Below are 13,658 nucleotides of genomic sequence, written 5' to 3'. Positions count from 1 at the left end.
CGGCCTTCGAGCATCAAGACTATGCTGAAGTAGCCTAGGGCCGTGAGTAAGAGTGTACTGAATGTACGTAGCGCCCGTGTGGGCTCTGTTTTTGGAGCAGTCGCCAAAGAAGAATACGGTGGGCCTTATTCTAACCTCGGACCAATTATTAACAAAGTGTTCTTAAAGCCGCAAACGCATTCGATTCGCTTCAAATAACTTTGAACATGCATGATTCGATTTGGTCGAATAATCGAGGAAAAATTAATTCGATTCGACATTTGAAATTTTCGAATATTCACACGCAGCTAGAAATTTTTGAACATATATATAGTATTCTCTTCTAAAAGTTGTTACGCTGACTGTGTGTATATAACGCGTTCACACCAATCAATCTTTCGCCAGTTACGTGAATCTTTTGCTCTGCCTTTAGCGTTTTGTTATTTGACGGAAATGTTCACTTACGTCCTCGCGAGGAATATTACTATAATATTTGATTTGTATTCGAGTCGGCATGGCGGGTCTATTTAAGGTCATTTTTTCTTCCGAAAAGGCGCTAATCGCACACCCCAAGATACAGGACGTTTTATCAGTGACACGGATCCTTTAAGACTGCGGTGATACAAATACGCCACTATTAACATGAAGCTTAAACTTACAGGCAGTGTTCTTCAACTTTGTTTCTGGACGAGCGTACCCAAAGCATGAAGAAACTCTAAACAAATGGTATTCTGAACAGGCATATATTACAGCTTGTCTTAGCTGTGAAGGGGCATTTGTAATTTTTGTACACCTTTTTTGTGCAAACTCTTTTTCTGCTATTATCTGACGATTCCACACGGCACAAACTTTTCCGCGTCCACTTCGTTGCCTGCACACATTGAAGAGCGCAGACTGCTTAATGTGGGTTACTTGGACGTTTTTGTGGTGAACGTGCTGACACCAGCGAGAGCTAAAACAATGCTCCAGTGGCCGTCCCAGGAGTTCAAGCTCCAGCACGCCTCCATGATGCCGAGGCACCAAACAAGAGGGCCAAGTTGCAGGTTAGCATTTTGAATTAGTCTAGCAGCAGCAACTTTTTTTTTCTTATTCTGCGGCTTGAAGAAAAATGGCAGATGCGGAAATCTCATGGAAACTATACTGAATTGAAACTCTTAAGCAATATGCTCGTCGAAACAGACCCACTGTTTTGACATTCGCTTTCGAAATTTCGCGTCTCGGTCGGGAAAGGCACGAAAAGCAGAAATTTTCGGTGCATTATAAATTGCAGAAATGTTAACACAGTGTTTTTTCAGGGACTGGTAGGCTTATGATTAAGGCATGTATATATTACTTCATGTCTGAACACGAAGCACATAGAAGAGGTACATAGATGAGGCAAGCGCGCGTGCCGTCGATATACATTTATGTATGCTATACGAAATATCATGGGCCTAAATCGGCGGAAAGATTACCGGTAGAATTTTTCAAGGCATTGTGAACAACTTTCAGTGTATATAGTAGGTATGAAGCCTTCCGCGCGAACTGCTCTCAAGTGGGTATGTTCATTACGACTACCTGGAGAGATCCCACAGACAATTGATTCATTTTCTAGAATTTTTCCCAGATGAATCATTGAAACTCCGGCTGAAGTTAAGAAAACAAAATTTTTAACCGGGCGGAGCATTTGATCTGCGCGAGAGATTAGAAAGCTCAGAATAGAGTAAAACGAGGCTAGGTCGTAAGCTTGCGAGTAAAGGCGAACTTCAAGGATAGTGTGAGAGGACGGACGGACAGTCTGAAATTTTCCGTTTCTATATCGGGCGCTGTGTAATATATGCTTTCAAATACCGTGGAACGGTCACTTAATTTGGGCTCACGCCTCGAATGGGACACTCCGAATCATGATGCTGGATTACCTCCTGAACCCGCACATCATGTATTTTCTTAGTAACTGCCAAAAGAGAATCGTTCTCGGATGAGGCTCAACGACCCTCGGGATAAACAAGGATCATTTTCCCTTCTAGCCTTTTCGTGTTAAACACAGTCGACTACTGACTTCCTCATCACCTGGGCCTTTTCTATTGCCTAAATTCGTTCATAAACAGATACTTCGTGATTACGATGTTCGGGGCCTCGGAAAAGTCGTGGCGCCCCAAGGGCTCATTCCTTTTGGCTCGTTTACACATGTTGCGGGCGTCAGTGAATAAAACTGCACAAGTGGCGTCGGAAGAATGGACGAAGGTTATCTTGCGAATGAAAGCAGCTCAATACGATCGTCGTAACAATATGTTTCGTTGAGAGTCAAGGGGAGCGCTGTAGAAATAAGTAAAGAAACAAAGAAGTGAGAATAGTGAATGAACGGAGAAGGCGTTTTTCAAGCTCGTCTGTCCGGAGGAGATTGCTCTTACACGCCGCAAACGTCGCGCCCCACTCGTACCACGTTATCTTGGCTGGAATGAAGGCGATAAGCGAGGCACACACGGTGTTGCTTCTTGGCGGAAAAAAGACTGGAATGCGAAATCGACCGATGGCGCGAGAAAGAGGCTCCTGATGGAAGGAGACCTCATTTTGCGCGTTTGCAAGCACTCGGAGAATGACTGGGCAAGAATAGCCGTGCGCCTTTCCACGTTTTCTCTTCTTTTTATGCATTTGTTTTAACGCTGCGATCTGCTATATGGCTCTATTTTCCCTTCTTTTTATTGCTCGGCCTGGCCTGAACATGCAGAATGTGCTGCTGGTGAACGCGAACTGCCGGGCGACGAATCGCGTTCCCGAGGTCAACGCGTAGCTGTAGCGATTCTGTTAGGGAAGAAGCCTTTTTGGACCTCAATCGTTAAAATTCGATCGTTTTATTTTTCTCATGCATTCGTTTACTTTTAATCACTATCGTGCTTCCAGCTACTCAAATTCCACCCGTACTCCCAAATGAATATACAGGAACGAGATTAACAGTGCGGGCCTCCGGCACCGTTTTTGAGGGTTTTTTTTTTTTTTTTTTTCTTTACAATGCGCTGTTCCAGCCTTTGGATGCTATTGTAATGAAGTTGCAGTCACGGTTCATCACTACACGCATTCCGACCTTAATGAAGTGATGCGGCAGATCACATGGTATGCATGGCATGGCTGTGAAAATGAAGCCAGATTTAACACCAAATAAGATGGTAAGATAAAACGAAAACTGAAGTCGCTCCAAGTTTTTGCAAAGAAATTACGCATGGTGTGCATGATGATAACGGTCAGTTCTAGAGGTGATATATCCGAATTACAAATATAATTGGGCACTGCTGCTCCCGCAGGTTCGACAAGCTTAATTTTTGAGCGTGTATCAATACTGATATCGGTGATGACTAGACAGTGTGTCAGCTGGAGCGACGGGTTTTACATCTTTTCGACTTAATTCGGGAGTAGTAGAACGTGAGTGAACGCAAGCGATGTCATGGAGGGTAGTGGAGGAGCGTAATCCTGTTGCGGAGCAGGCGAGCAACCACACAGCGATAGTATATGATTGCCGGAACCTGCAACGTATTAGTGGCATCGGTAAGGATGGGCTTGACAGTCCAGGCTGGTCTAATCATCAAGCCGGACATTGATAAGAAAACTGCGTGCGCTCTAGTGCTCGAAAAGCCTTAGACAGGATAGAAATCAGTACTACACAATTGTTCGGTCCCGATCAGTAGGTGAGATATCCAGCGATTGCCACGACTATATCCTGCATGGTGACACCGGGTCGGAGTTTCCGTGAAAGCGGAAGCCTGAGGCTGCAGGACGGTGATAGTGCACCTCAACTTCAAAATGCTTGTAAAGGAAGTTGTTGAATTTGTCATGTGCAGATGTTGTTCAGTAAACTTGCGTATAGAGTATTCCTTACTTCACTGTGGATCCGTCGCAAGCCACGACACATCATTTATTATTATAGTTCATCCATGATCAAAACGCTTTTTTTTTTTTTTTTTTTTGCTCGGGTGTGGTGTAGTGTGCTGATATTGCACAAATATAGTTGCTTTCGAAGGTAAACAAGGCCTCGAAGCCCTCGATCAACTGAAACTCTTCGTGAATCACGATATAAAGGGCGCTGAATACTGTATAATAGCTCTTTATTCACGTATGTCACACTAGTCCTATAGATCAAATATTATCCACAAAGTTGACACCAGGTAAAAGGGACACGATATAAGTAACGAGCGCGAACTGTCAACGATTTATTCGTTTTCTGCTCAGCTTATATATGCACATAACAAATAATAAATGCACAAAAGATAAGAAACACCTAAGAAATAGCTATGCATGAACCAGAAACCCCAATATCACCTTTTCCTAGAAACTCGACCTCGCTCTGCGTCAGGATGGCTCACTAACGCATTACGTAGAATCATCGGCTCGTGCCTTTGCACATGCTTCGAAAATTAATCTTTCATTCCGATCGGTGAACCACCTTTTTAAGTGGTTGGAGAGAGTTTTGAGTGGCACAGGAGGCACAGGTGTTTGATGCCCCGCGCGAAATGGCCCTTACCAAGCGCTTCGCTACATTTACCTCATTTTTGAAAAGCCCCGAATTCCTTGACCTGTTCACCTCGTTTCAAGAACCCGCCCTAAATACCCCGGCGTTTTGCTCGAAACGTCTTCCCGATATTCGAAATCCTCAAGGCCGAAAGCCCCAGCCCACAATTAATTTACCACTGCATTCTAGCATGGCAGATTTATTTGTGCTTTCTCAGGGAGCGGCGGTTGCACTACTATTTGCGAGTCATGTTATTTTGTTTTTCTGCTTCGAAGAAATGGCTAACACCTTTCTTGACGAAATTCAACACCTAACGGAAAAGACTCGACATCATTTTCTACGTGCGTTTTTTTACCTCTCGAAGTAGGAGGGGCTAAAATGAAGGCTTGATATATGTCAAATCACCTCGCTTAGATAAACGAGCCAAACAGTACACTTATTTATGTGCATCCACTGTTTATGTTTAATCAACGCAACACTAGCGAGAAAAAAAATTATATTGTCGTAAGTGCATGTACTCTGGAACAGCATTACAGTCTCACCACTAAATATCAAACAAGAAGCTTTCTGCACCACAGACACGTTCCATAAACTTATGAGAGGGCTAATATATTGCTGGTAGTTGAATTCGGCGGTTTATGCAGCGGAAAAATCTCGAAGCGCAGAGATTATCACTAAGTGATCATAGGGCGCGTTGACTGGTAGAGACAGTAGAGGAAAATATACGAACTAAAGAAAAACAAAAGACGAAAGAGCGAGAGGCAGCGCGTGCCGTGTTTACCGCGGTGCGCGAGCAGATTGATTCCCATTAGTGGCAGCCCAGATCGGCCTTGTATCGTTTTCCCGCTGTCTTGGCTGAGAGGTCTCTCGCAAATCGACGACGTCTCCTCCTCATCGTAGACGCCGACTGCGGCCGCCAACGGCCGAACGAACCGGAAAGTGGCACACAAGGCAGCGCCGCCGCTGCACGCAGGGTCGGTAGGCGTAAACAGCCCCAGAGAGAGAGAAAAACCGCGCCTCTGCTGCTACAGGGAAGCTCCCCCATTCGTTCAAAGCGTAAACAAGCCCCCCGCAGCAAGCGCGTACGATTCAGCTTTCTCTTTCGGGGGGCGAAGAACGGCGTTGTCGTCCGCAATGCGTCAAAAGCCCGGTCGCGGCACCCCTGCTAGAGGGAGGTTTCGAGGTCACCGCGGCACAGGCGAGGTGGCTTCGAAAGAGAGGCCGGAAATGGGAGTGAACGGAGGAGCACACAACCACGTGGAAAGGAAAGGTGGGTGGATGGACGGTTTCTACCAGAAAGAAGCTTTCTCCCCCATCGCAGGCTGGCATTCTCTCCCTCCTGCGATTACACTCTGTAGAATGGGAAACAAAAATATAGACACTAGCCCGTCGTATACTAGAGGCGAGGAGATTGAAAAGTGCGCGAGTAGGCCACCGTCACGTCGCGCCGTGACAGCTGGGGACGACGGTCGCTCTACGGGAGGAGATGTGAGGAGCCGCAGTGTCCCCCGTATTCCTCCCCCATCGTCAGCCACCGGCTTAGCTTCAACGCTTAGCTCGCCGAAGGGAGGCGGATGAGCGGAGGAGAAAGCGCGCGTCCCCGACTCGGCTGCCAGAGGAGGAGGCGGCGCGAAAGATGCGAGAAAGAGAGAGACGCGGAGAGGAGAGGTTGTTTTTCTTCAGGAGCGGAACATTGTATCGTCGCGCAGAGCGGCGGCACCTGCGTCGTATTTTATTCGGACACGGCCGCTCCACACTACTCTTGCGTTGGCGCGGTTTGCGAGCGACCGCCAATTCAGACATGTGCTGCGGCTAGCGAATGTCTTTCTCGTCACTGGTAATCATGCGCTCTGCAGCTGTTTGTGACGTGGGATTGAAGGACAGTGGTGAATCAAAAGTGCAGAGAACGTGAAAAGTGCGTAAGAGCTCACTTTTCCTCGAAGAAAGGGAAGCAAAATGACCCGTGCTGAACCAACCTTAATACTATTATCAAGAGTATTTGCCATGTGACTGCTCTTGCGGGCAGACCAGCTCACTAGGAGAATATTTTCAGCTTCGAGCTAGCTTACGAAACTGTTTCAGAGTCAGAAAACTCGCGCTCGTTGTAGCATTTGCGAGCCACCTTTAGCATTACGAAGCTGAGCTTTCGGTAAACAACCTACGATTCCCGCTTTTCAAGAGCAGTTCAGGCACAAGTAAGACCTCTGAAAGGGCTGAGAGGCTCCAGAGGCGGCAGGGGTACCTGCGTGCCGCCGGCGAATCGAGAGGTCGCCCTTTCTCTGTGTCTTTCATGCAAGAAAAATAAAAGAAGCGCCACGAATACCGCCGCCCTTCAGAGGAGGCCGACGGAAGGAACCGCGCCGCGCAGGTCGCGAACTAGGAAGCAATAGAAAAAAAAAAAAAGCCACAGTCTGGGAAAGAGGATCGAGTAGAGAGAGAGAGAGACACAGAGCCGCGTCACGTGTTTTCTGAGCTGAACGTAAACAAGGTCCTTTCCTTCTCTCTTTCACATTTTTAGGGGTTGCTTTCGTCGTCTTGTCTTGCCCTCCTTCCCTTTTCTCCTCAACCGCCTCGACTCGCTTCTGGCTGGTTTTCCTCCTCCCCAATTTCTCTGCCGCGCGCTTGCAGCGGCGGCACGCGGGACGGCGCTTTCAGAGGAGGTTGAACCCGAGAGTCACGTGATCCGCCTAGGGACCCCCAAGACTAGGGACAAAGTTTCAGCAAAAGTCTTTGCTGCTTGAATCGTTAATACCTAGGGAAAGGCGCGCGCTGTTGGGGAACTGACGGAACTAAACCTCGCGCGAAAACACGACGGCCCGCGATGGCGATGGGGAATGATAAAAAAACACAAATGAAGATCGCGCTCGCAGAGAGAGGGGGGAAAAGTCAAGATGGCGGTGGATGGCCTCCTCTCTTCCTCCGCCTCCCGCCTCTGGAATGAGGTAACCTAGATCGGGTCTGTTTTGATGTGGGCTGCGCGCGCGAGGGCGAGACTGTACGCTCCCTACGTGCCGTGTCTGGGAATGGCATTGAGTTTCTCGTCGACTTGTTTTGACGCGCCAGAGTCGCGCGCTAAATTCGCTCTTCCGCACTGCGTGCGACGCGCCGTCGCGGCCTGCCGCTGTCCGCACGGCACGACTCGGCCTCGTCGTCGTCTCTGGTGCGCGCTCCAGAAAGCGTTGTTCTCCACTGAACGCTTGACACACAAGGCCGGGACTAATTATAGCCAGGCGGACGTTTGATATAAAAAGGAGTTGGCTGGTTTTGGCTTTACCTCCATGTTTGCGCCTGGTAGATGTGAGCGGCTATATGCCTTGTGTTCCTGGCATCCAAAGCCGTGCGAAAATAGTTAAGGAACAGGTAAAGCTTTAGCATAACGCAATCAGTGATCAGCTTGCGCAAGCCACCACATGCGTACGCGCACTGTCTAAACTCTAGAGTTCTTAGGTGCAGTGCACACCTGCATTGCGCAGGTGCAGCCACAGATCTCAGTCTATGGCGCTACGCTACGTAATGTCATCTTCGCGACACGCACACACTATCGTTTGATGTAATCATTAGGAAGTTGGGCCGGAAAGGGGGGTCTTTAGCAGAATGAGTAAACTGCTACTCTGAGCCAGATTAGTCAGGAAACATTTATATTTTAATGTTGCAAATAGCGTACCGGCGAGAGCAGCAGGACGACTCATTGTTCTCCAACTGAGGGTTTGAGACACACAATAAATAAATAAATAAATAAATAAATAAATAAATAAATAAATAAATAAATAAATAAATAAATAAATAAATAAATAATATAGTACCCAAAACTGCGGCGCAATGTAGACAACCACGAAGAGGGAAACACAACACAGGCGCACGCTACCAACTGTAATACAAAACGGAACCCGAACTTCTTCTTCTTCTTCGAATTCCTTGATATTTGGCACATACCCACGAAGGGGGATTGGCCAGGGTTCAGTAGGGTTCAGTGTGGACTGCCAAATGTCCTACACAAACTGAATTAGTGTTTAAAGTAATTGACAACTAAACAAACACATAAGATTTAAGATCACAAAAGTTATTGAAAGAAACAATATGAAGCAAAAATTTGGTATACAATTAGCAAGAGAATCTGTCCGTAGCTGTGATGTAGTTATGTAAGTACTGACAAATTTGAGGCAACGCAAATCCTTTCGCACTCGCACCGAAGGAGAGTAGACAACGTAAATCCCAAGCGTGCAATTGGAGTTTCTAAATGCACCCTCCTCTGATGTGAAAACCTTCGGCAAGCGAGAAGGAAGTGATCAATATTTTCAATTTCACCGAAAGCCTCACAAAGGTTTGTGGGGCTGATCCCACATCTACATAAATATAGATTTAGGCGAGCAATCCTGCATCTCAGGAGACTCATCGTTACCTCACACTGCCGTGATTTACATGAACGAACTTTCCATGAGTATATGAGATGCTGGTATTCGGCTGTAGATAGCAAAGGATCATTGCATGAAGCGGCTAGGTATTGATATCGCTGGAAACGGGACATTACAAAAATGGTGATATTAGCGATGGTACATAAAACCCGAACTTCCTCCTTCACACCCAGGCACAACTTACTTCTCTACTTCCAAGTACATCACACTCTCACACCTCTTCTTTCCCAAGCAGATATGTCTGGGCAACAATAAATGTTAGCAACGCTCACATCCAGGGTATTGATTGATTGATTGAAAACATCTTTATTTATTCAGTATTTTCAGAACATGTGGGTGGGCCGCCTAGTCCGGTAGTCCATTGGCTGCTGCTGCTGCGCTAGCCCTCCCCACCAGCCAGTGCTGACGGTCAGGATCATCGCTGAGCAGAATAGCCTCCCACTGCTCCTCCGAGGGGTTGGGAATGGGGTCAACTAAGGGATTAAATTGGCATGCCCACACCATATGGTAGAGGTTAGCTACCTCTCCACAGTGTGGGCACTGCGGAGAGTATAGTGTAGGGTACCACAGGTATGCCTGACGGAAGTTGTAACTGTCTTGTCTGGACGATGTGAATGGTGGACTTGGTCTTGTATTCGTTGCTTGGACGCTACCCTGGATGTGAGGGTTGCTAACATTTATTGTTGCTCAGACATACCTGCTTGGGAAAGAAGAGGTGTGCGAGTGTGATGTAGGGGGAGTAGAAGAGAAAGTTGTGCATGGGTGTGAAAGAGGAAGTTCGGGTTCCGTTGTGTATTGCAGTGTGCGCCTGTGTAGTGTTTCTCTCTTCGTGTTTGTCTTCGTTGTACCGCAGCTCTGCGTAGTATGTTCGCCTCACAAGCTGTTATTCTCAAATAAAAAAATGGTCTCTCTATTCTGTTTTTTATTTCTGTGTATTTATTCGCATTTAATTCATATTTTATCATTACCTCTCAGGTGAAACAAAGTCCCTGTGTCGTCCCGTTACGCCAATTAGTGTATTCCCGCGCTGCTGAAATGTGAAATAAGTAAATATTTTGTGTTTGTACAAAACTGGCTTCATTACGTTCCGAATTCGAACTCATGAGCTCACCGCCGCCGCAGCTGGCGCAAACAGATGAGCTTGTAACGCACTCGACTCGGAGGCGACTGGGGGGGCCCCCCCTTATGGATGCTAAGTACTATTTGAACTCGCATCCACCTCAGAGTCCGTTTATAGCGTCCTCTTGTTGTTTTCGTACCTCTGAAGAGGACCCCGTTTTCTGATTCATTCTCGTCGACGTGGTGCGCCGATTTAGAATAGGTCTGCGTAGCGGGGGGTGGCCGAAGCAACCATACAAGGCTCAGCCAACGCTGGCTGGAAGTGGCGCTTTTCCGTGCAGCGTCCTTGGCATCGTAATGCGGCGCGTCAAAGCCGGAACCTGATTGCACGCTCGAGTGCGCGCGATGAGCGATGACGCTCACCCGACCGACGAGCCACAAGAGGCGCCCATCGCCTCCGTGGTAGCCGAATGAGATGAAGTCGAAAATCTACTCAGCGCCCTCAAACATTGTTGCGGGCGCCGTCGGGGCGAAAGCGGGATAAACGCGTGAATGTTCATTACTACCGATTGGGAGCCCCACCACAGTGGTTAGATAACTGAACTGAATCCCGACAACTGCATGAGTCTTGGCTGCGGCGGCCGCTTTTCGGTAGAACTTTGAAGAGTAAGGCTTACTTGTACTGTACGTATACGATGTGAGTGCACGTTAAACAACCCCGGTAGTTGAAATTTCCGGAGCCCTCCACTACGGCGTCTCTCATATCCTGAGTCGCTTTGGGACTTTAAACCTTTTTATTGCGATAGCAATACTGCGCCAGGTTTCGAGCCGTCGCGTGGTCCCGGCGGAGGCCTTGACCTTGAACACCCGAGGAGGAGGAGGAGGAGGAGGAGGAGGAGACTGGTAACTTACGCTCTCGCGTCATACTCCTAAAGGATGAGCTTCATCATCATCATCATCATCATCATCAACAACAACAACAACAACAGCCTGAGTATACCCACTGCAGGGCGAAGGCCACTCCCATATTTCTCCAATTAACCCGGTTCTGTGCTAGCTGCATCCACTTGACCCCTGCGAACTTCTTAACCTCATCCGCCCACCTAAATTTCTGCCGCCCCCTGCTACGCTTTCCTTCCCTTGGAATCAAGTTTGTTACACTAGGCGACCATCGGTTATCCTCTCTTCGCACTACATGTCCTGTCCACGCCCGTTTCTTCTTCTTGACTTCCACTAGAATGTCAGTAATTGGAGTTATTTTTCTGACCCACTCTGCTGGATGAGCTTAAGTGTTCCCAATAATGTAGCACCTTTCACTGATAGGGCGTGATAGGGGAATAAAGTAGCAGGAAAAAGAAGCTTCCGCCGTTGCTATCGCAATTCAACTAGGGTTAACCATAGCTAAACCACAACTAATTATTTTTAAAATACAGATTGGGAGTAATTTAAGCATTGTAAGAAGTGCTCGCGTGTTTTGGTGAAAGCCAAGTTTTCTTCCATCTCAAGATTGTATTTGTTGAAAGGAGAAGATGGCTACGGAGGCTCTGTGGTGTTGATCATCTAATTACTGTCATATAATGCTCAATGCTGCAGCTCTATGCCATTATATAAGTGGTCGTGCCCAGCAATACACGTGATGGACTCCTCTGTGTTCTTGTTTATTTGTGTCTTTTAACCTCATTTTCTCATCTTTTATACCTTATGTTGCGTCAGCACGATTTCACTCCAACCGAACGTTGAAAATGATGAGAAGGAAAGTACACAGTACGTTGAAGCGTGAGTGGCTGATGATTTCATGCTGTATACTGGGGTAGATATTTCACACCACTATCAGAGCTTAGGGGCGAGGAAAATGACCTCTTACCTCTGGTGTGCCAAAATTTTGTAAGCGGGCTTGGGCACTTTTCAATCAGTGCTTACCAAGTGAAAATCGCAAAGGTCCTTGTAAAATGTTGTGGATCGCTGTAAGGGTCATATATGGTTGGACATTTTGTTCAGGTCAAGTGTGCTTGTTAGACTGCCTTTTTGTGTGTGTGTGTGTGTGTGTGTGTGTGTGTGTGTGTGTGTGTGTGTGTGTGTGTGTGTGTGTGTGTGTGTGTGTGTGTGTGTGTGTGTGTGTGTGTGTGTGTGTGTGTGTGTGTGTGTGCGTGCGTGCGTGCGTGCGTGTGGATTCGACTTCGCGAAAAATGTCGTAGACGTTCATTAAGATAGCGTAGGTGGCTCCAAGCCTTCATCTCACATCTGATATACATATTTCACCTTTAGGTGAACGCGATGCCATCGCTTACCAACTGCGACTGCATGGAGTAAATTCAATCTTGCTTTATCAAGTGAAATGTGCGCGAATCTCTCCGTGTAGTTTGCTCGCATGCAGAGCCATTACGCATACAGCATAGATATACAACATATATCGATAACGTTATGACGCCATTACGCTGGAGTTTAAATGTACGGAAATGCGCAGTATCTACTTATACGTGCTCCTGGATGGTCAGCCATGGCCGTATCGCACTTTACATCTGTGTAAGTTCGAACGTTATGTAACGCTCTAGCTACAAAGCTCATCATTCATTTGCAACCCCCCATGTTCCTGTGGTCAAGGTAATCCCTGCATGTAATAATTATGCCCACAGCTGGGACGGGGAGCACTGCAAAACGTTAAGGTTTCCAAAATAATGCACTTTACCGAAGGTCGTTATTCTTATCGAACTTTTACTGTTTCCATGCAGGGACCACGACCTGTTTTGTTTTGAAAGTCTGGAGTTAATCTGGAAACAATGCCAGGCAGGTCATTGCATTGCATACAGCAGCGGTATAAAAACACTTACTGCAGTACGAACTCGCCATGATAAGTTTGCGAAGCGATTGATTAGATATGAAGCTTTTAAGGCGATTTTTCGATAAGCAGAAAGGAATGCGAAACTTCCACGTGCGCGTATGCTGTGGCCAGGAGAAACCGCTTGCACCATAAACCCCGTTCTACTCTCTCTAACAAATATAAAGGAATAATGATTGCATTAAATGCGGTTCCGCATAATCGACTATGGTTTAATGGACACCTGGCCCGAACAGGCCCGGCAAGTTAAACGTACTTAGCTTGGTGGCAGCTTAGCTTGGTTCGCTACTGGAGAAGGGTCCATTTGACAGGGACCATCCATAAGGCGCCATTTTAGATATTGCTGATATTTCGTGGAGCTGTACGTGTGCTGTATAGCCTAAACAATTCCCCCCGTCCCACATTGTCGGTACGCTCTTGGCTACCGCCAAACTTGATCCAGCGCCAATCCTTTCTATGCCTGCTTCACTTCCCAGAAAAGCCACCTACAATCAGCCCACCTGCCTCTTCCACCCTCCACTTGGCTCTTCACGCAGCAGCAGATAGGGGGCTCATACAGCCACGCAACCTCGACGCACTTTCGCGCTCGAGAAAGAGAGATCGCGCTCATGAAACTCAGAGTAAAACACACCACAGTATAATTATCAAGGGTAAGTTACTGCTTTAGCAAAATAATCGGATTAGATATACTAGAGCATATCGTAATATTTTTCTTTAAGTTTCTATATGAACGAATTAGGGGTGCCATCACTCATTTCGTCAATGGGCTGATGCATATGTGGCACATATTTTGCAGTTTGAGAGACACACGTATGTATGACGATGCAGCTCTTTGAAAAGGCATGTGATAGTGACCATGCCGCATGAAAGGGAAAGCGCGACCGTCTTTTCT

Source organism: Amblyomma maculatum, chromosome 2 (assembly GCF_055883805.1).
Source record: "Amblyomma maculatum isolate TAMU_Amacu chromosome 2, ASM5588380v1, whole genome shotgun sequence".
NCBI classification, from domain to species: domain Eukaryota; kingdom Metazoa; phylum Arthropoda; class Arachnida; order Ixodida; family Ixodidae; genus Amblyomma; species Amblyomma maculatum.
This window is presented reverse-complemented; position numbering follows the sequence as displayed.